The following is a 22,285-nucleotide window of genomic DNA, read 5'->3' as shown; positions in this document are numbered from 1 at the left end:
TTAACACTCACCCGAAAGAAAAAAAGATGAACAACACCACCTGCAGACAAGATGGTCACATGACAACTCACATCTTCGTGACATGACACAAGACCACATTCATCCATGGATGAACAACGCATGGTATCGATATATACATGATAGCACACCCAGAAAAGACTGCTATGTTTGCTCCTATATGCCCCCAACGACACAATACGCCACCTTGTATGCGAAGGGAATGGACATAATTCAAGCAAAGTGTGCCGCAATTCAGGGAATCATGGTCAACCATGAGGAACCTCTCCAGATAGGACTGCGAAATGGCACATGTGACGAATGGTTCTGGGTTGACCTGAAAGTGAAGCACAGAAGTAAGGCTAAATCATTTCCAGTCTTTCTTGGAAACAATGGGAATTTGAGCCACAGCCTATGCTACCGCCAAGAGAACGGATCCACGCCAATGGGAAACACCACCACCAACTGCAAAGCAGTACAGACACACGCTCCTGGAGGGCTCGTGAAGAGCAGCAACATCTCAAATGGCACCTTCTGGGTGCAAGGAATGGCCTGGGATATCCTTCCTGGGAATTGGACAGGTCAGTGCGCTCCCATTTTCATATCTGACCACACTTTCAAGATAACCATGGACGCCACGTCAACAAGGAAAAGACGAAGCACCCCAGACCTCAAGCAGCATGATTCCATATGGGGTTCCGTTGTCCCAGAGGGATTTAAACTTTGGACTGAAAGACAAAAGGTTCTGAATGCTTCATGTAAAATCGACGACGAACAGGATCAGGAAATTGACGCTCTGCGCATTGCAGTAATGCAACACAGGGTAGCGTTGGACATGATTCTCGTCGAGAAAGGAGAAAGGTGTCCTCTTTAACAACACATGTTGCACATACATTCCAGATAATGTGCACTCACCGAACATGACTGATGCTCTGAAAACACTCAGTCAACTTCGGGATGCACAACAACGAGACTATGCCACAAATACAGAAGACTGGCTTACGTGGCTTTTAAGCGGCTCTTGGAAGTCCCTGCTGATTAAAGGACTTGTTTTTGTTGGTGTTATAATACTGTTATTGTGTCTTTTCACTTCATGTGTCATACCTTGTTTGAAGAACATGGTATCAAAAATGGTAACTGCTTCAATTCATGCTTGCATCACCCTATCACAGAATGAAGAAGATGATGGTGAGATAGACACTTGGATATAACATACTCACAAAACCCACTATTTTATGATGTTTTGGCTAAAAATGTTTACAAGTGGCCATAGACTGATACAATAAGCTATGAACTGTACATATACATATGTACAACAGGAGGGAATGTTAAGAGATTTTTTAGGATTCTAGGATTTTTATTATGTTATGCTTAAAAGTACGTTTCTTTATCTAAATGTGTTTGCTCTTTCAGTATTAAGCTTAAATGGGGAAGTTACACTTAAATGGGGAAGTGCAGACTCAACAGGAAGCCTGCACAGTTCTATTTTATCTCTTCCTGTACGTCTCTGAGAATGCTATGAATAAAAAGGCTGACAACTATTGCACGGTGCGTCTCCCTCAGGCTCACCCGTGTACACGTTAACCTGTCTGAACGTCTTTATTCTGACCTGAGTTGCAATACAGAAAAACTCCTGACAACATGACATCCCAAATGAAATGTCTTCACTGTAGATACTGGTGAGATGGATCAGTGAGCCAATGCCCTGCTCTCTCCTGGAATACACTTTGATGAGAACTGTGTACATGAAGTGGTTGATGGTCACCCCACTCCTGAATCTATATGTAAAGTTCATCAGTAATGGCTGTTAGGGGTTTGAGGCCTGTGTAGAACAACAGTGGGGACAGTGCATGACCTTCATATATTTCACACTTCATGGAGCCTTGTTTGGTTGGCTTTGAGTTAGTGCATTACTGTACAGTGCCAAACACAGTAGTAATCATTTGTGGGACATTGAGTCATAAGCTTTCTTGTAGTCAATCCAGGTAGTCCTTGGGTTGGTCTCACTAGTCTTTGACTTCTGGTGTACTGCTCTATCAACCAGAAGTTGGTACTTAGGCATTGTGATGTTTTTTTTCCAATGTCTTACCAATGCCTACTCAGATGCAGGTTATCAACCAGTATTTTGATGGTGTTTTAGTTTGTGGGGATCCTTCTTTATCAGGATTGTTCTGCCCAGTGTTAGCCATTTCAGATGAGTGCTTGCAGTTTGCAGCCTCCTTATTTGTGCTGCCAGGTGAAGCTGCTAGCTTCTTCAGCCAGCACCCTTGAATGGTGTCAGGCCCTGGTGTGATTCATCTCTTCATTCTGGAGACTTGTTGCTGGATGTTTCCCTTTGTGTTGTTAATTCCCTTGCTATTTGCTACGGGAGGTTGCTGCGGTAAAAGGTGGAAGTATTCGTGATAACCCCTGAGAATGGAAAAGAAGCTGAGGTAAGTTGCATGAATAATGTTAATAAAATATATCTAACTATCAAAAAGTCATACAAATGTTTGTTTGGCAGTTCACTGGTCAAAACCCTAATGAAGCTGTAAGCTCTGTTGCTTTTGTGACCATGAATAAATTACACTCAACACTCAAACAAAGGAACAATTATTGTTCTTGAAAACGTGCTCCGATTACCATGGGGACCACCGTTACCTTCACCCTCCACATCCTCTTGAGCTCTTCTCTGAGCCCTTGGTATTTCTCCAGCTTCTCGTGTTCCTTCTTTCTGTTGCTGTCATTTGGAACCGCTACATCGATCACTACGGCCGTCTTCTTCTGTTTGTCTACCACCACTATGTCCGGTTGGTTAGCCACCACCATTTTGTCCATCTGTATCTGGAAGTCCCTCAGGATCTTAGCTCGGTCATTCTCCACTACTACTCCCTGAGCACTCAGTCAGTTGGGGCCATCTTCCCAATGTATTCTTGGATGTTCGTTGTCTCATCCTGGACTGTGGTGCTGACACTCACCAGTCCCCGGCCCCCTTCCTTCCGCTTAGCGTACAGCCTCAGGGTGCTGGACTTGGGGTGAAACCCTCCATGCATAGTAAGGAGCTTTCTTGTCTTTATGTCAGTGGCTTCTATCTCCTCCTTTGGCCAACTTATTATTAGAGATGGACTGATGCGATATTACGTATCGGTATCGGTCCGATACTGACCTAAATTACTGGATCGGATATCGGCGAGAAATAAAAAATGTAATCCGATCCATTAAATATAAAAAAACACCTCACAAAACTTGCTACACGGCGTAACTCGGCTCATAACCGTAGCACGTCGGAGCAGTGTGGTCACGTAATAGAGCGGCTGTGTGTATTTGTAGCCTCGCTACCTAACCAGCATTTCATCTCCGAGGAAGTTATCCCAGAGAGAAGTAAAGAGAGTGTGTAAGTTCATCTCTGAATGTTTCTAAAGCGTTCCCACGTTAAGCTTAACAACCGATATATGGAGCGACTGCCTCTTCTCTCCCCCTCTGCTGCTGCTACTTCAATCGTGAAACTGCTTAATGATCAGCTGATCGGCTTTTCTGTCAAGAGTCCGTCTCTCTTCTTTGTTTTTGGCCCACTTTGCACCAGAAAGAGGAAACCAGCGGCTGAACAACAGCAGCACGTTTAAGCTTGATAAGCTGTTGTTACAATTTATTTAATATTACTTTCTACACCAGGATCGTTTTCTAGCTGACGGCTGGTAACTGTGCAGGGGCGGATCTAGCAAAGTTTAGCCAGGGGGGCCGATAGGGCATGAACAGGGAAAAGGGGGCACAAAGACACACTTTTCTTTCTTATTCTCATTTAAAATGCCTAGCTTTTAATAAATAATTATCTGAATCTTACACCCAAAGTTTTAACCTGATGTAAAATGTATAGAAGTCCATTACTGTATATAGTAACTGTTAAGTCTAATATACCCTAGTAAGCTACTACTTTTTCCTTTGGGAAAGAACCATTTGTGAATTCTGCAATTCTGTTGAAGAAAGATGTTGAATCTATTTAATTATTCTTGAAAAATAATTTATTTCTGTGCATTTTTTTCACCCTGCATCAAATTAAAGTTGATGACATTGATTAAGCATCATGAGGTGGAGGGTGGGGGGTGGTTCCCTATTTTTTTTTTTTTTTTTTTTTTGCTGGGAGTTTGCAACCCTATTAGTTAGGTTGCTTAATATTTCTGCTAAGTACTCTTTAAAATACCAGAATAGGGAGGATGGAGTAGGTTTAAGTTTATTAGATTGATCTGAATTGCTGAACTATGAAATATTTTGGGTGCAGTGTATTTTTTTGCATACAGGTATAACAGAATAGCTTTAGTGTTGTTGTTTTTTTAAACTTGAGTATGAACTTAATACAAAATGCAGCAAGATATTAAAAAAACAGTTTTATTGATTAAAAAAAACACTATATCGGATTCATATTGGTATCGGCAGATATCCAAATTTATGATATCGGTATCGGTATCGGACATAAAAAAGTGGTATCGTGCCATCTCTACTTATTATACCCGCTGGATACCTGATCACGGGCAGGTGTAGGTGTTGATAGCCCGGATCTTGTTCTTACCATTCAGCTGACTCCTCAGGACTTGCCTGACCCTCTGCAGGTACTTGGTGGTTGCAGCTTTCCTAGCTGCCTCTTCATTGTTTCCATTCGCCTGCGGGATCCCCAGGTACTTCTAACTGTCCTCTATGTCTGCAATGTTGCCTTCTGGTAGCTCGATCCCTTCAGTTCTGACTACCTTCCCTCTCTTTGTTATCATCCGACTACACTTCTCCAGACCGAATGACATCCCGATGTCATTGCTGTATATCCTGGTAGTGTGGATCAGTGAATTGATGTCTCGTTCACTCTTGGCATACAGCTTGATGTCATCCATGTACAGGAGGTGGCTGACAACTGCTCTGTTCCGTAGTCGGTATCCGTAGCCAGTCTTGTTAATGATCTCACTGAGGGGGTTCAGGCCTATGCAGAACAGCAGTGGGGACAGAGCATCGCCTTGGTAGATCCCGCACTTGATGGTGACTTGTGCTATGGGCTTGGAGTTGGCCTCTAGTGTTGTACGCCACATCCCCATTGAGTTCCTGATGAAGGCTCTTAGGGTCCTGTTGATCTTGTACAATTCTAGGCATTCCAGTATCCAGCTGTGGGGCATCGAGTCATAGGCCTTCTTGTAATCAATCCAGGCAGTGCACAGGTTGGTCAGCCTGGTCTTGCAGTCTCGGCTGACTGTCCTGTCTACCAGTAGCTGGTGTTTTGCGCCTCTGGTATTCTTGCCAATCCCTTTCTGTGCCCCGCTCATGTATTGACCCATGTGCCTGTTCATCTTAGCCGATATGATACCTGACAGGAGCTTCCATGTAGTACTGAGGCAGGTTATTGGTCGGTAGTTGGATGGGACCGGTCCCTTCTTGGGGTCCTTGGGGATCAGGACCGTCCGACCTTTGGTTAGCCATTCCGGGTGTCTCTCATCAACTAGCAGCTGGTTCATTTGTGCTGCCAGACGCTCGTGGAGTGCAGTCAGCTTCTTTAGCCAGTAGGCGTGAACCATGTCGGGGCCTGGTGCTGTCCAACTCTTCATACTAGAGGCCCTTGCTTGGATGTCTACCACCTTGATGGTTACTGGACCCTGTTCAGGGAGGTTGCTATGGTCTGCCCTCAGATCCACTAGCCACTGAGCATTGCTGTTATGCTTTGCGTCCTTCTCCCATATGCTTTTCCAGTATTGCTCCGTCTCCAGCCTTGGTGGTGCTGTTCTCTTATTGTTCCCTTGCCACTGAGAGTACACCTTTGCTGGTTCTGTGGAGAACAGCTGCCTTCTATCTCTCTGGTGTACCTCCTCAAGCGGCTGGCCAAGGCTATGAGTCTTTGCTTGGCAGTTTCCAAGGCCTCAGGTATGGACAGCTTGCTGTATTTTTTATGCACCTTCTTTGTCGCACCTTTCTGCAACTCCGTTAGTTGGCTAACCTCCCTCCATGCTCCTTTGATCTTGCCCTCTAGCGTCCTTCTCCATGGAGGGTACTGCTCCTTGTGGCTGTTCAACTTATAGCCAAGCATCTCACTGATCACTGCTGCCATATTGTAGATCAGCTTGTTAGTGTCGGTAATCGTGGTTGTAGGTATCATCCGTAGTGCTGCATTAACATCATCTAGCAGACCTTCTGAGGGTACTTCACGTAATCTTGGTAACCGGCTATGGGGGATCCAGGTTCCAAGCTTGGCCATGATCCTATCTTTCAGGTCAGTTCCTCTTGAACTCAACGATCCTTCTCCTATCGCACTTGGGGCTTTGTACCCAATCTCGGGTGGGGGTGATGATATCTCCCCCCCTTCTTTCGAATGTTGGAACACTGAGCTACTAGTTGTTTCGCCGTCATTGTGGATGTTGGGTATCGAAGAATCCATAGGTCCCTCATCCTATTCATGTAACCCCTTCCGCCAGGGTTACTTGCGTAGTAGGATTCCAACAATGCCCTGTTTTCATCTCTTGCCCACCGATGCCTTCTTGTTCCAGTAGCCCACTTCTCGTCAGGGTGCCCTGGTTCCTCAACACCTGACGCGGACCTTGTTGATCCAGGCGACGTCCGAGCCGGCAAAATATAACCACATATATAGCAGCATTTGGATGAGATAGGATTAACTACTTATATGGCTGTATTATACATTAAAAATATATAATAGTATAGAAAGGAAATATTTAAAGTGCAATACTTTCAGATAGCTGTTAAATAATAATAGATCAATTTATAAAGATGTACGCTTGTTACTTTTATATTTGAAATAAAGATTTGTTGATTGTATTTACATTTATTTATTTGCCTCCTTTTATTTCTGGGTTTTTAATTAAAAGGTCTTAATTAACATAAGTAACCTAAGACTGAATACTTCAATGACTGTATAATGTCAGAAGAAGCAACCTGAACAAATGGGCTCATCTAAGTGGATTGTGGAATTAAATGGCTGTTGATTAAAGAATAAGGGAAAGGAAAAATTGCCTGGTCATTGAATGGAATCCAGTTAAACACATTCAGAGAGAAACATTAATCTTTGTCATGTAGGGATGCTACACTTGCAAGAGCTCATTAACAAGGCCTGCGTCAGGTGTTGAGGAACCAGGACACACTGATGAGAAATGGACTACTGGACAAGGAGGCATAAGTGGACAAGGGATAAGAAGAGGGGGCTGTTGCAATGCCACTACACATATAATTCCAGCAAAAGGGTTTATATGAGGAGAATGAGGACCCTATAAATTCTTCATCACTGTGCATCTAGACCAATATTGAAACAACTAGTGGCTCTTTGTTCTTACATCTGGAAGAAACAACTGCTATGACAACTGGAGACTGACAAGGTACAACATAAATGCTATAGCAACGGGAACCAGGATGTCAAGTCAGGAGGGCGATATCATCAATCCCACCCTCGAGATTGGGTACCAAGCCCCAAGAACAACTGGTGCACTGACACCATTGAAAGTGACAGCAGCTGAACTGAAAGAGAGTATCATGGCTAAGATGGAAACCTGGACCATCTGTGATCGATTGCCAATATTATCTGAAGTACCCTTTGTGATATGTGAAGGCAGCTTTACGGATGATCACTACTGCGACCCTCATTGAAATGGACCAGGTGATCTACACCAGTGATCCTTAACATGCTTGGCTACAAGATGAAAAGCCACTAGGACCAGAACAACTCTAAAGAGAAAGTGACTGTATGCCAAGAACAAGATAGCATGGAGGGAAGATAGTCAACTATTGAAATTGCAGAAAGGTATGATGAAGAAAGGGGTGCCTAAGAACAGATTACCATAACTGCACTCTTAGGAACCTGTCAAGCAAAGGCTCACAGCCTTGGAAAAACTGCTTGAAGAGGTATACCAAGAAGATAGAAACCAAGGAAATAAACCAGATCCAAGATGTACTCTCAGTGGCAGGGGAACAATATGAGAACAGCTCCAATGTGAAGCATTAGACAGTACCAGGCCCTGACATGATTCATTCCTGCTAGCTAATAAAAGCTTACTACACTCATTGCACTCACTCAAGACTGGTTACAGAGACCAACTAGAGAATGAAGCAATTGTTGACCACTTCCTCTATATGGATGACATGAAACTGAATGCCAGGAGTGAATTGATTCACTGATCCACACCACTAGGATCTACAGCAATGACATCAGGGTGTCAACAGGACAGGAAAAATATTGTTGGATTGTAACAAAGAGAGGAAAGTTAGAACTGAGGAGACAGCACTACCAGAAGGCCACATTGCAGACATCGAGGTAGCTATAAGTACTTTGGAATCCCACAGGCAAATGGGAACCATTAATGTGCTGCTAGGAAAGCACCAACCAGCAAATACCTGCAGAGAGTAAGGCAAGTCCTGAGAAGGACTAGTGAATGTCAGAACTACTCTCCAGGATGAACCAACAAAGATCCATTAGTACATAAGAAAGATGGGTTTAGTGAATACCTTCATAGAATGAAGAGGAACAAAAAGAGAAACTAAGATGGAAGGACAGGCCCCATGCATGGCATATACCTCTAGCAGATAGAAGACGTGGCGGGTATCAAGAAAATCCTACCAATGGCTGGACAAAGGTGGGCTGACAGCACAGAGGCACTAATCATGGCAGCACAGGACCAAGCTCTAAGTACAAGACTGATAGAGGCTGGGCTCTACCATACCGAGTGTAGCCAAGTACAGGATAGGGTAGGGGAAGTTAAAGTAAGATGGAGAGAATGGGCCAATAGCTAGATTCGTAGGAGGGATAAAGTGAGCTGCGTGCAGAGGAATGACTGGAGCCACAGGTAAAGTTGCTTTGAATTGTATTGAACTATGTAGCAACAATTTAACAGCACTTCCTAAACAGGAATGAAAACATAAAATAAAATACAGTAACAGCAATAATAATAATACCCAGAATCCTCTCTGAGCTCAGATATGTCAGTCTTGCCAGCTTAATAGTGTTCAGTCAAGTCAAATCCAAAGGTCAAAAGTCTGTGATTGGTGCGATATCATCCTACCGCACTGTTGCAATTGTTCGTGAGAGAAGAGCAACCTGCCCTTCTGGCCCAACTCGGAATGGCTGTGGTTCGGTTCAAAGGGAGAGGCTCGCCATCTTCCTCGTCAGGAAGAAATCCAGGTCTCACGATCCCACAAAAAAACTAGCCTGTAAACAACAGGGCTATTACTAATTCAGTTCACAATCTAATGATATATATGGCCATAGGTAAATAATGTAAGTGCTATAACAAAACAAGCACAAAACATTAAGTTTCATTTCTAATCATAGTCTTTACAGTGCATCTTAATCATGAATGTAATCTTTAAATCAGAATCAGCTTATTCTATCATCAAGGTGCACATTTCTATCAGAAATCCTAAATAAACCATGAACTATGGTAAATTATTTTTTACAGTACTGCTATGGGCTCAAAATGTGGTCATAAATATTTTGTACTTGTAAATCAGTTTTGTACTTGTAAATCAGGATTTGTATGTGTAAAAAGAATTTGTGCGTGCGTAAAAAAGATTTGTGTGTGTAAAAAAGATTTGTGTGTGTAAAAAAGATTTGTGTGTGGACTTAGCCAAAAACCCCCCTGCAAGTTACAAGTACGAATTTTGACCCCATTTTTCTTCCTGTCATCTGATTGGTCAATGTCATGTCAATCACAAATGTAACAATCCAATCAGAGAACAGATGGGTTTGGCTGTCGGAGGGGCACTTTTTTGAACTGCAGGTCCTTGAAGGGAATAAATGCCCTTTTACATGCCAACCCAGCGTTTTCCTTCATCACCACGAAGGAAAACAGTCTGTGGTCGTCCGAGTTTGGTGATTTTTGTGTCACAGGTCTACGTGCTTTATACAGGGACTTCCACAGCCTTTTCAACAGCGCTGCGGACCGTGGGGGGGGGCAGTGTTTTGGAAATGACAGTCTTCATTACAAAGCTTTCTTCATTATGAATTAGCATACATGTTTTTATTGAACATTTGAAGAACTAGCAAAAAAACCAGAAACTGTTGTAGAGGACATAAAGTCAGAGATAGAAACGACAAGGAGCAGGTGCATCTAGTACAGGTAGAGCTGCTTCAAAAACCCCCAGAGCTCAGCAGCCAGCGCAACAAATTCTGGATCCTTTGCTTTTAGTTAGCATTAGCAGCACATCCTGCGTCCGATGTGAAAGGACCTTTATGCTGCGCACTGTGACTCACAGCAATGGTCCCAGGTCAGCCCTGACTTTGTGTTAAACTAATCCTAAAGTAATAATGGTATTTCTAACCACTGACATACCACAACTTTATCCTTTCAACAGCTGCTGAAAGTAAGGGGACCTAGCTTCTATCGGATATTTATATAGAGATCCTCCAGCTTCAAACTGTATTACCCTTCAAGGACCTGCAGTTCAAAAAAGTGCCCCTCCGACAGCCAAACCCATCTGTTCTCTGATTGGATTGCTACATTTGTGATTGACATGACATTGACCAATCAGATGACAGGAAGAAAAATAGGGTCAAAATTCGTACTTGTAACTTGCAGGGTTTTTTTTGGCTAAGTCCACACACAAATCTTTTTTTACACATACAAATCTTTTTTACGCACGCACAAATTCTTTTTACACATACAAATCTTTTTTACACACGCACAAATTCTTTTTACACATACAAATCTTTTTTACGCACGCACAAATTCTTTTTACACATACAAATCTTTTTTACGCACACACAAATTCTTTTTACACATACAAATCCTGATTTACGCACACACAAATTCTTTTTACACATACAAATCCTGATTTACAAGTACAAAATATTTATGACCACATTTTGAGCCCATATACTGCCCCTTTAACTGAATTACAGGAGCATTGCTTTGCACTGCATAGCAATGAAGCAATATGTTAATTACATTCAAATGTACAAAATAAAATTACCAAAAAATATACCAAAGTCCACAGGCTGTAGTTTTACAGTGTGTGGTAATGTATCAGCACAGTAAGAATACGCAGAGACATCTATACAGTGCCGATCGAGCATCAAATGTAACAAAAAAATAAAATAGATTCATGACCTTTAAGATCAAAATGAACTTATGAACAATCATCTTATTTTAGTGCATTTAATATTAAACATGTAATACTAAAACATCATCAGCACACAGCTGAGTGCTCAGAGTAGCTGAACTCTGTGAGAAACCCCGTGTGTTCTCCCACAGTGAAAACGTGGTTGGCTCCAGCTGCAGCTATGAGCGTTAGGCTAGTTAGCTTTTCAATTAGCCTGATTCGCCCAGTCCCAGTTTAACTCTCCAGCACGCTTCTAATGTTCAACTCTCAGAGAGGATCTTCTCCGCTTCATCTGCACCCGTGCAGATCTACAACATTGAAATTGGGCCATTATATTCCCCGTTAACTTCTTGTTAGCTTTTTAGCTTCAAGGTTAGCTTAACAGCTTCTGACTCACCGTGATGGTTCCAAAGTCCAAAACGTTCTCAACAAATCAGGCCCGTTTCTCCAAGGTCCATGCAGATCTCCGGTATGGATATTTGCTCAATTTATCAAGTTTATAGTTATTTTCCAGCAACAAGCTTGGTGGTGAAAATCAGCGATGGTCTCGTGCACCTCCGTCTCTCTCTGTGTCTGAGCACATGTGACGGCACAGAGCAGAGGAAGGCAGGGCTTGTTCCTTCCTAACCAGTAGGGGTGTTAAATATACTCTTTGGGGTTTTATTCTAATATTTATATTATTTATCTTTTGTTATTGATTGATTGATTGATTGGTAATTTATTTCAAACATGTAAACAATATACAGGTACATTTAAAAAAGAAAATAAGAGAGAGAAAAAAAATACTATACAAAAAAATTCAATACATTTCAATATGTCAGGTTTTGTGTGTGGAGGCGTGGAAGAGATGACCCAAACGCAGGACTCACGGTGCAGAAATGATGAGGGTTTATTGGAGCAGGTGAATGAACAAAGCAGGAATGGTAGGACTGACTAGCTGACTGAAAGACTGAGTGGCTGGCTGAATAACTGAGCACTAACGGGAACGACAACATAACATCAATGACACGACAAAGACCAGGACAGAACTGAGGACTTAAATATGCTGGCTGAATAATGACTGATAGGTGACAGGTGAGTGAAACAGCTGAACATAATGAACTACTGATAAGTGGGAAGAGGGCTGAACATAATGCACACAGACCAAGGTTAACACAATAAAACAGGAAGTGGAACAGGCAGTAGATAAACAGTGAACGTGAACTGAAAATACTGGGTCAACGATCCAGAAACCCTGACACAATATAGCTGCCGTTCTGATTAATTTACATGTTGAAATGGAGTGGGAAGAAGAAAACACTTATTTAATCCCACCCCTTTGCCATAAATTATTATTGATTTGCTTTAGCTCAACTCAGTGGTTAACAGAGTAACGATGAATCACAATTAACAATAACAATGTTGTATTGCATTACTGAGCTGTGTAAACTCACTGGGTTACACGAGCAAGACCCCAGGTGCAGGCTGTGCAATGATGGCCATGAGAGAATTCAGCACATAACAGGAGGATGCAACATGCTAACAGGCAGGGCATCCATGGAACGCCATAACCAAGTGGCCGGTATAGTACAACAGAATGTTTGTGCCTAGTATGGTCTGGAAGTCTCAAGGTCAAAATGGCCACCAAGGTGATTGAGTATGACCAAACTAAGGACTTTTGGGACTTCCAGATGCAAACGAGCAAAACTCATCATTGTTACCCAACCAGATATAGAAGTGGTGGACAAGCCTTTGCCACTCACTTCACCAATACCACGTCCAGAGCTTCCAGAGAAAGCTCACCAAGCCTCTCTGAGGATTCTCTAGTCAGTTGGAAAAGAGTTTCTGTTTGAACCAGTATTTTCTGGTATTCAGACAACAACCTCACACTTTTGCTTCTGAAAACACCAAGATAGCTTTTTTTAGTGACATTATTACGTAATTGTATGTTGAGATCGGTGCATGCTGTTTTGAAGACTCACCCTAAACTCTCTTATAATTATGCCATTATCAAATTTAGCAGCTGTGTTGAGCCCCAACACAGCTGCTCAAAAACTTCCTTATGTAAGTGCAGAGTTGCAAAAGAGGTGGGTTGGGAGGAAAAGGCTCTGAGAGCAACTTTTCCTCATGGTTTGCTCATGGCAGCACAGGACCAAGCTCTAAGTACAAGACTGGTAGAGGCTGGGCTCTACCATAGTTTCAAGAGAAAATTAGCAGGAAAAGAAGCAGTAGACTCTTAAATTTCCATGTGTACCTGTCGTGGTCGAAAGTCTGCGACCTAGGTGTTTGAGTTTATTTGGGGGATTTTTGTCTCTCTTCAGGTTTCATGTTCCATGTTTCATGTTCCCCATGTTCTGTGTTCAGTATTTAGTATTTAGTTATAGTTTGCCCAGTCTAGTTTTATTAGTTAAGCCTGTTTTGCCCCTTGGTTGTATTTTCGTTCAGCCTTTAAACTGCCGACTTCTCGCCTTCAAGTGTCTGCATTTAGCTCGTCATCATCTTTCCACACAGCAGACCCATGACAGTATCAGGAGGAAGGATCACAGTCAGGAATACAGTCATCCCCAAATAATCCTGACTTTTGGTGGGACGTCTCTGGAAGTTGGAACATGCCTCCTAGAACACTTGGATTGAATGGATTTGGTGCTTCCGGAGGGTTCAGCCCATTTATTTTCTTTTTGATCAGGATTCAAGATGGAAAGCACGAGAAAGGAAGCGTCCAAACTGACCTTGGCAGATGGCGGCCAACACCCAGCATTAGTTATTTCTCCCCTCCTTCAGAGTGTTGGATAAATCTAATGACATGACAGGAAATATACTGGAGGAGACATTTTAATGCAGAAATGTGAAACACCACCTTTACACAACTCACAATCAAATTTTTGTGCACTTAAATTCTGCACAAAGGAAATGTTATGTGTAGTCAGTAGTGTGTATGCTGCTGGCTTCTGATAGTGAAAGCACAGAAAGTCATAACCGTGGCATCATATCTGCCTGCCCTCTGACATCGCCTCTGTCTCTTTGCTGCTTCCCCTTCTCTTCTGACGCCTGTTGTGTCTTCTTTGAGAGCCAGCTGTTTCTTAACTTTGGAGTTTACAATTAGCATCAAAATGCTGCTCCTCAGGGAACCATAGCTGAAGAGGGTGAAGTGATAGAGAGGAAAGAAAGGAGGATGTGTTGTGTGGGTTTTTGTGTGGAAAACAACAGTTTTCTTCCAACATTGTCACAGTATAATAAAAGCTAAAGGCCTGCAAGTCAGTCTCAGGAAGAATACTTTCTCTCAGAAGGCATATGTGCTGTGTGTCATCAGTGCCTTTGCACTGTGTGTGTGTCCTGTCTGAGGGTGGATGCTCATACATTTGGCTGTTCCTCCAGGAGCACTTTAAAACTGTTGAGTATTTTTCTCCCTTTGTTATTCTCTTGTTTTGTCTTGTCTTTTCTTCCTTCTGTCATTTTTGCTCTTTGCTGTTGGCTTATCCCCCCCACCTCCCCCCACGCCTTCCCTCCATCCCCTTCTTTTAACACTCAGATTAAAGGAATGATGCAAACTCCTCTTCTGTTTCTCATGCTTGATCCTTTCTGAGCAAGTCAACTTGCCAGCGGCCCCTGGAAGTCAAGAAAGCATCTTTTTATAGCTGATGTAAAAACAAGCAGCAGCACATATGCTTTTAATATCCCTGTGAAAAACAAAATAAGGCATTAAGTTATGCATACATTCCTGCCTGCAGTTTCAGGTCACTGTGTGTCATTAAAGATGTTCCTCCAGAGTTTTTAAAAATCACACAGCGTGTGCTTATGTTGTGCAAAATGCAAACAAGTCAAATAGTGCTTTTAATAACCCCCTAAACCCAAACACGGTGTTCCTGTCATAAACACCTGGCTTTTATGCTTTAACAACAGTTGGCACACATGCACATGGAGCTCAGAATTTGAGTGGCAACCTGGAAAGCTTTTTTTGTGTATTCCCTCTTATTGTCAGACAGATGCACAGTTACACCTGTGTGTGTGTGTTTGTGTGGGATTTGGGGAGTACGTGCATATGTGTGAGGACAGATGCTACAGACCAATTAGAGCACACGGACATTCAGCCATGGGACTTAGCTTCACTTGACACATGGAATGATGGAGGAAAAGCAGGCTTCGAAGGAGACGAGGGGTTTGGTCAGATGAAGAAAATCTAGGTCAGCCACATAGTACTTACACTTCAGCTAATCAAGAGGTCACAGAGAAAAAAATGTGATGCTATCTGAAGCCACAACAAATGCACTCTTCTAAGAATCTAAAAAGAGTCTGAATCAACATAAAAACCAAATATTTGAATAGTTACTGAAATTGTTACAGAGCCGACACATTTACAGGCAAGCCTCAAATTAGAGGCTGTCATTGGTTGTTGAACATGTATCCACCCACCCCTCCAAACCACTAATGTCTGGTCCTGTGGAGCACAGAGAGACATAATCACGTCAAAATCACCAAAACCACCTCACCTAGGACACTTGATGTGGCTGTCTTTACTGAGTTTAACAATCCTCAAGTCTTCTGTGTTATGAGGTGATTTAAGATTCAATTGGAGAGCCTTCAGATCACCTTTGGTATGCCTTTTTGACAGGGTTGGAAGAGAGATGACAGGAATGAGATGGAGAGAACTTTCTCTCTCCATCAGATTTAGAAAATCAGACAAAGCAGGTTAAACATCCCACAGAGGACAACCAATAAGAACAAGAGACAACAACAAGGCAGAGCCAGGCAGAGAGGAGGACACAGAGACAGGTGATCGAGGATGTGTTGGCATACTGTGTGAAGACATGGTTAGGGGAGTTGTGACATCTTGTTAGAGCAGATATTTCAAAGAGAGTTTGTTCTCCAGGAACTCCAGTTTCTCCAAGACAGTGCAGCTTATCCTGTCCACACAGACACAAAGACTACGAGACACATTTATCCATGTATTCGTGCAGTGCTTTATTCTATGCATGGAAGTGCTTTATCCACACCACATCTCGAGCTAAAACCTAAAAAAATGCATCTTTATATTTTTTATACTGTGGGAGGAAGACCACACGCACTGGGTACTGGGCACTGTGTCACTGGGATTAGATATTCTGATGGGAAACTCTCATGCTATTGGGTCAAACTACAAATGACAACATCTCATCACTGCAGCTGCGTAGGGCTATCAGGAAGCTGCTTCAGTAATTAACACAAGAAAACAACCAACCAAACAAACAAAATTTTTTATAGACCAGTCATCAAATAACATAACAGGTCGTGTATGAAAACTATTTGTTTTGTTTGAAGCTCGACCTCTTTGATTATCACGTGTGTGTGTTTTTGGAAGTGTGTGTGTGTGCGCTTACATGTGTGTGTGTGTGTGTGTGTGTGTGTGTGTGTGTGTGTGTGTGTGGTATCCCGAGGTTCGAGTCAGTTCGACTTGTGGGAGGGACTTCTCCCTAACACCACAGGGCTTTTCAGTCCCAGCACAGCTCACTGCCTGAAGGTCATTTGACATCGTCTCTGTCTTACTCATTCTCCTGTCATGACTTAGTTTTTTTTTCCTTTTACTCCATCTTTCAATCACTTCTTTCTTTGTGTCTCACCTCAGCCTCCGTTCCCCTCCATTTTCTTCCCTTCTCTCTCTCTAATGAGGTACTGTGGAGGGAAAGCATATGCTCAGTTAGCAGCTGAAGCTTGGCAGGAGGGAATGAGCTGCCACCAATTTCCTGTTTTCTCTGTTTTCTGTGCACAACATAAGCACAGCCATCTTTGCATGAGATTATGAGTGAGCTATTTTGAAACCTCCAACATTAACCGCTGATGTAAAAATATGCAGGTGTGTCTCTGCAAATATACATGTGGACAGAAACATAGATGCAAATTTCAGTTTCTGGATTAGAGTTACTGGTGCCATCTCATATATCCACTCCTGCCTGAAAATGAAATGGTAGGCAAAGAAAGGCAAAACAAGACAGAGTAGAAGGCAAAAGAAAGGAGGAAAGATTATTGTGAATTTGTAAAGTGAGCTGGAATTTGGCCTTTTTCTCTTTGTTTCATGAGGTAGTTTCTTGAGTAATCAGGCCCCATCTTATCTTAATGACCTTGTAGTACCATATCACCCTATTAGAGCACTTCGCTCTCACACTGCAGGCTTACTTGTTGTTCCTAGAGTATTTAAAAGTAGAATGGGAGGCAGAGCCTTCAGTTTTCAGGCCCCTCTTCTGTGGAACCAGCTTCCAGTTTGGATTCAGGAGACAGACACTATCTCTACTTTCAAGATTAGGCTTCAAACTTTCCTTTTCGCTAAAGCATATAGTTAGGGCTGGACCAGGTGACCCTGAATCCTCCCATATTTATATTTTCAGAGGTCCAGGATGCTGGGAGCTTCCCATGATGCACTGGGTGTTTCATCTTCCCTCACATCTTTTCACTCACTGTGTTTATACACCATTTGCAATTTAATTATTATTATTTTTATTAATCTCTATCTCTCTTTGACAGCGTCTGTGTCTTTTTTCCGGTTTTCCACGTCTCACCCCAACCAGTTACACCTGATCACCACCCCTCCCGGAGCGTGGTTCTGCTGGAAGTTTCTTTCCGTTAAAAGAGAATTTTTCGCCAGTTGTTGCTGATTGTTGGGGTTTTCTCTGTATTATTGTGGGGTCTTTAGCTCACAATATAAAGTCAAGTGGGTTTATTGTCATTTCAGCCATGTGCAGTGATACAGTACACAGTGAAGTGAGACAACGTTCCTCCAAGTCCATGGTGCTACATATGACAGACAATCAACACATGAATACATAGTTTCGGCGGGTTTTTTTGCAAATATTGCAAAAAACCCCAAAACAAAGCCAAAATGGAACAATAGAGACACAAGACAGTCTTTTGCACAACCAACTGTTATTGTTGCACTTTTCTATTGCACTGTTGTGTCTGCACTGAGCATTTTGCAAAAAGTAACTTGGTGTATGAGGGTGTGTGTGTGTGTGTGTGCGTGTGGGTGTGTATGAGATACTGCAGATAAGTGCTTGGTAGTGACATGTACGAAGGTGTGTGTGTGTCAGTCCAGTCACTGAGTGTTCAGGAGTCTGACGGCTTGGGGGAAGAAACTGTTCCACAGTCTGGCAGTCAGGGCAAGAATACTCTGGTACCTCTTTCAGAAGGCAGCAGGGTGACGAGTGTGTGTGAGGTGAGTGTGGGGTCTAGGGCTGGGTATCGTCACTGATTTCTAGAATCGATTCGATTCTGATTCACAAGGTCCCGATTTAATTCGATCCACGATTCGATTCGATTCGATTTGAATCAGGGAAATTTTGCCTCAGACAGTCAGAAATATTATAATTCTGATCATTTATCAGCACATATCCATATTTTTATATCTATAAAAAGAAAGCTGACACTTGTGAGACTTCATCAGAGGTGTAAGCACAGCAGATGCCTTTGTGTCAAAGTAACTGAGGATAAAACAGAAAAACACAAAGGAGAATTTCCTGGCCTGACTTTTTATAGCAGATAACCTTAAAAATATTCTGCAGTAGAACAAAAACAGAAGAAGACCATGAATCAACATGTGAACATGACCTGATGCTGCTGAAGTGAAGTAGAGCAAAGTCACAGAGGTTTGATTACAGACACAGCTGAGCGTTTTGCAATTTCGCATAATTATAAGAAGTTTACATTTCTTCAGTATTGAACAGCAGAAATTACACTTTCTTTTCGGAAGTCAGTTAAATAAAAAAAGACCCACAGCGGGCCGACAGCGCTGCACACAACGGTAGACTTGTGCGCAATAAGCAAGCAAATAATGCAGAAAATAGATTTTTTAGATGGGAAACTGTTCTTGAAGTACACACACACAGAGAGAGAGAGAGAGAGCTGTGCAGGAAATGTGATTTCATTGTGGTGGAAGCAAAACAGCAAAAGTCAGAGGGAGTTTATGTGAAACCAAATGTAAAGCAGAGTTTGGATCTTCTTTTGCTGCTCGTTCAGTCAGATTTGGTTGGAGAGACACAAAGCCAACAGAATCTAGCACAAAAAAGTTTCTGTAGTCAGACACAGAAACTTGTCGTTGTGAGGGGGATGGGCTTCCTCACCAACACAATGTTCTGAGCGTCAAACCGTGCATAGAAGTTGTTTCAGCGCATCGGGTATGGAGGCGTCATCATCGTAGGCAGGTGTCGTCTTCCTGTAGTTGGTGATGGCCTGGATGACCTGTCACATGCGCTGCGTGTCACTGCTGTCCTGGAAGTGTGGATTCTTCTGCCATGCGCTTGCTTCGCTGCTCTGATGGCTCGAGACAGTTTGGCCCTCACTGTTCCCAGGGCCACCTTGTAGCCTGCTCTGAAGGCGGAGTCTCGAGTCTTTAGCAGCTCACGTACTTCTGCAGTCATCCACAGTTTCTGGTTGGACCGTGTTATGATGTCTTGGAGACATTGACATCATTGATCCACTTACTGATGTAGCTGGTCCTCAAAAGTTGGTGTGGTTGCCATTGTCTAAGGAGCTTGCAAAGAAAAGTGTCTGGACTTCTTTGAGTTGCTTGAAGACGTTTCACCTCTCATCCGAGAAGCTTCTTCAGTTCTAAGGGTCAATGGTGGAGAGTCCCAGATTTAAACCCAGTGGGAGTTTCCCCCCAAAGAGGGACAAAGGACACCTTGATGATACTCTACCTAATCACATGAGCCAAGGTGTGAAAATGGGTGTCGGTCCCAATCAGCCAGGGTTTCGGGTGAGCTCATTGTGAAACCTGGCCCCACCCTATCATGTGATTTCCTGAGGTCAGATGGCCGAGGATGTGAGTGGGCGTTAAGGCATCTGGGAAGGGGCCTTAACGCCCCTCATCAGGGGGTCCTTTGTCCCTCTTTGGGGGGAAACTCCCACTGGGTTTAAATCTGGGACTCTCCACCATTGACCCTTAGAACTGAAGAAGCTTCTCGGATGAGAGGTGAAACGTCTTCAAGCAACTCAAAGAAGTCCAGACGCTTTTCTTTCCAAGCTCCTTAGACTACGATGACCTGGATGACTGAGAACCTTCACAGACATAATGTGGTTGCCATTTGTTGCAGCCTCCCTGAACGTGTCCCAGTCTGTGAAATCGGGGTGTGAGTCCTGCAGCTCACTGATCACCCTGTACAGTTTGCAGAGCGCCTCTTTATTGTTAGCGCTGGGTAGGATGTGCACTGCGAGCACAGCAGTGAATTCTCGAGGTAAATAAAAAGGTGTGCATCTAACAGTCATAAACTCTACCAGCGATGAGCAGTAATTGGAAACTAGCACAACATTCCATGTTGATGTAGACGCACAAGCCACCACCGCAAGTCTTACCGTGTGACCAAGTCAGCATGAAAAGAGGTGACCCGTGTTGCAAAATGGCGGCATCTGGAACCCTGTCACTGAACCTGAAAAAGACCCAACAGTCCCTAAATCCCACTGTGTGTATTAGCATGGAGCCCAGCGTGTTTGCCACACTGGGCTCCATGCTTTCTTGATGCTACTGTTCTTGTTGGTGCTAGATAGTGAAATTAAATAGATAGAGTATCTTTGATTTGTTAAAAGTACAAACTAAATTATCTTTAGATGAAAAATATAAGTTAGTTATATTGGAAATATTTAGTAAAATATAAATTCAAAAATCCCCGGCTTGAAAAATTAGCTTAAAAGATAAAAATCTATTAACCGCATTAACACACTATTTACTTTTACCTAAGTGAGATAAAAGTAAAAGCATGTCTTTCTCCCATGATCTCCTCATGGGAGGAGATACTTTCAACTCTGCACAGAAGGGTCCAAATTTGGGATCAGCTGCACTGAAGTTGACGGAGGTCAAAGGTCTGCTTCAGGCGTCAGTGTTTTGACTTTTTGTGGATTCATTATTCTTTCCTTTGCATTAAGAAGATGATTTAAGTTTAAGCTTTGTACAGTTTCTTTATTTTAGTGTCTCTGAGTTTATCAACGGTCCTGGGTGAGGGTTTCTTGTTTGTTGTTGTTCAGTTCCCTTTGTGTCTTTGTTTCTGTGTGTGTGTGTGTGTGTGTTGGCATTGGTATGAGTGGTAACCGCACCATAATTGTTAAGAGGCGGAGTTGTCTTGGTCTCCTTGGTCTCTGGCATACCTGCAACAATCAACCCCCAGTGCTCCTCATCTGCTGATTAGTTGGCTCCCTTCACATATGGAGGACATTCCTTCAGTCAGCACTTGAGTGTTAGACCAGTTGTGGCAGATGCTCACCTGCCCTCTGTTTACCTGTTTCCATGTGTGCGCCACTCACCATTCTTCTGTCCAATAGCCTCCCCTGTTTTACTCGAGGAGGATTTGTGAGTCTGTTTCACTATCAAGTCTAAATACGGAGTGGAGTCTATCGGACCGTCAGCTTGGATACTGGACTTAGAGACTGTGGATGTTTTCCCTTTGTTGAATGACACGTACACTATTCTAGTGTAAGCTGCATTAGTTGCATCAGTAAAGCTGCAGTATTGAAAATAAACACAGTATCTATATAATGCTTGCATGCATACATATTGAAGTTACAGCACACAAATGTGTGCAATGAGGCAGGGAATAGACATGGAGGACAGATGGAATGATGTGCTGCAGTAAATCCCACTTGAAAATAGTTAGGCTCTGTCCCCAGTTGAAGGGCCAAGGACCCATATGGTGGCTGAAGAGTGGGAGTGTGGGGAGGAGAACAGTTTCTTTGCCTTCTCTGTCAACACCCTGCAGCCATTCCAGGTGAATACACAAACCTAGTTTAAATAACAGTTTCAACAGGGCAGTTTATGGGTGCTGTATTGCTTCTAGAGCCAGTCTTAAGTGGACAGGGTTCTTTATTTAATACTTTTTTGTGATGATGGGGCCCTTGAAGCCTAGAGTTGCCTACTCAAATGCAGATTGTAGGTCTGCATTTGAGTTTCACTTTTTTGTTTTGGAAAGTTCTGAAAAATAAAAATATACCATTGCAAATGTACACAAAAGTTGCCTGCCTTACTTTTGTTTGAGCTACGCTACAGTAAATGCAGTTCAACAGTTTCCACATGGTGACACTACCTCCCAGCACTGCACGCAGGACTAAAAATCTAATGTTGTCCTTCCTCCTCCTCCTTCACCGACCGGTGGATCATGTGTCTTCTGGAATGTGGAGTTTCTTTTTTTCTGTTCTCCCCCTGGACTGAGAAAATAAACATATGAAACATGATGTCTAGGGCTAAGCAGATGGTTCCAATTTGCGCGTGTGTGTGTGTGTGTGTGTGTGTGTGTGTGTGTGTGTGCACTGAGGA

General features: G+C 42.9%; 1 long non-coding RNA gene across 1 annotated transcript; it reads right to left on the bottom strand.

Moving 5' to 3' along the window:
• Positions 1 to 1,389: 1,389 nt before the first annotated feature.
• LOC102076873 (uncharacterized) lies at positions 1,390 to 11,650 on the bottom strand. The gene is made up of 3 exons (XR_266918.3): positions 11,441 to 11,650; positions 9,006 to 9,151; positions 1,390 to 2,406 (listed from the first exon to the last, which is right to left on the bottom strand). It is a non-coding gene; the product is annotated as an uncharacterized LOC102076873 (long non-coding RNA).
• Between the last annotated feature and the right edge of the window lie 10,635 nt (positions 11,651 to 22,285).

The sequence above is a fragment of the Oreochromis niloticus genome, linkage group LG2 (genome assembly GCF_001858045.2).
Source record: "Oreochromis niloticus isolate F11D_XX linkage group LG2, O_niloticus_UMD_NMBU, whole genome shotgun sequence".
NCBI lineage: Eukaryota > Metazoa > Chordata > Actinopteri > Cichliformes > Cichlidae > Oreochromis > Oreochromis niloticus.
Note: the sequence above shows the minus strand (reverse complement) of the source record. Positions and strands in the feature narration are given on the sequence as shown.